Here is a 1,836-nt window from a genome sequence, read left to right as displayed (position 1 = left end):
GAAATCCGAACGAGACACCACGTCAACCGGCGCGGGGAGTCCCGTGAAGACATGAGGGCGCCAGGAGCGCAGGCTGGTCCTTGAGAACCCCGGGCCGGGGGGCCGGGTGGGGGAGGGGAGGCGCGGGGCCCCGGGAGGGGAGGGGTGGGGAGGCGGTTGTGAGGGAGCGAAAGGAGAGCAGCGAGGCGGCGCCCGAGCTCCCGAGGAGAGGGCTCGGGGTGCGAGTGGGTGACGCGAGGCGCTCCTCCCCGGGGTGCAGGGAGAGCGCGCTCAGCGCGTGGAGACGCTGCCGGGCTCGCGTCTCCTCCTTGCCGGGTAGATCCGGAGGAATGCGGAGCTCCGAGCAGTCCAACCGAAGGGGGCAATCTGAACTTGACCGCGGCGCCCGCGCCGGGCTATGCCCCCGCGCCCCGCGCTGTGAGGGAGAGCGCTCCGTCGGGTGGAGGGCTACACTGGGCTTTCCTCGCGCCTGTCGAAGGCTTTCCTTTCTTCCCGGGGATCTAGCCCTCTCGCTTTTCTGCGAGGCAGAAGGCAGCGGGGACGAGAGGAGCTGCTTGCTGGAGTCCTCCTAGCACTACGAAGGAGTGTGGAGAGATGTGGAGCGGCCCAGTGAGGGAGGCAGAGTGTTTGCCAGGGGACGCTGAGAGTGGGGATGAATTTATAAGGCTCTCACTCTGTGACGTGCCCTCCAGTGGCTTTTCTGATTCGCTTTCTGACCTAAACACACATTAGTTTAGTCCCCATGCTAGGGCCAACACGGTCTCCAAATACCTGCTGGCTGAAGTCAGAGGCTTTGCATATCATGTATTACATGGCAGGCAACGAAGAAGGCTTCTGAGGCTGGCCGGCTCCTCAGTCCTAGGCTCCATTTTCATGCTGTTGTAATAGAATACCAGACGTGGGGTAGGCACATACATTCAAAATCCCAATTCCACAGGGGTAAGATCATTTTATCAGGAACAGGTCAAGGGAGGTTGGGCTAAACCTGCTTTTATCCAGATTTTCGAAAATGCAGATGGGTAACCGAAGCGAGCACTCCCTTGGGTGCTGGGTTTCCAGTGAGAGCAGGGACCCAGCTCCCATTCCCGATTTCTGTGACACCTTTGAGGCATTCCTTTTGTTGGTTAGCTTACCACCAGAAGCAGCCGGAGCCGCCTTTTGTAGAGGACATGAAGAGGGCAAGTCCTTACACACACCCTGCCCATGACTCTCCCCATAAATTCACACAGTGCATGAAATTAGCTCTGCCTTTAAAATAATGTACTAAATAAGGTACGTCTTTGCTATGCAGAGCCTGCTTTCTGGAAGCCATTGGACCCGAATTGAGTGGGACCTCTTTTATTTTATTAGCTGGGGCCAGGGAAAGGGTAAACAGGCTCAGTTTACATCCATGTATCTCTAATTGTGTGACTCATCCGGTTGTTGGGGAGTATGTGTTCTTCAAGTAGCGAATACAGACACTAGACAAGGGGAATGTGTGGCAATGTGGGGAGAAGATCATGTATTATTAAACTTCTTAAAAGTCAAAGATCAGCTACTTTGGAGGTTTGTCAGTGAAGCTGGTGTGGGAGGAAAATTGTTCTTACTAATGTTACTGTGATTTAAGATGAAGCGGAGTGAAAATCAAGTCATCCAAACATACCTTAGCTGAAGTTTGGATGCTCACTGTAGTTCTGCAGAATGTGACATTTCCTTCTTTGATAGGTTTATGGTAGAAATGTGCATGGGCTTGGGAATGGGAGGTCAGAATAAGCTTAATAAGATGTGTCGTAGCTTAGCATTGTTTTTGGAATTTGAAGGCGACCCTAGTCAGTGTTCCTACCATGAACGATTTCT

Source organism: Prionailurus viverrinus, chromosome A1 (genome assembly GCF_022837055.1).
Source record: "Prionailurus viverrinus isolate Anna chromosome A1, UM_Priviv_1.0, whole genome shotgun sequence".
In the NCBI taxonomy this organism is placed as follows: Eukaryota; Metazoa; Chordata; class Mammalia; order Carnivora; family Felidae; genus Prionailurus; species Prionailurus viverrinus.
Note: the sequence above shows the minus strand (reverse complement) of the source record.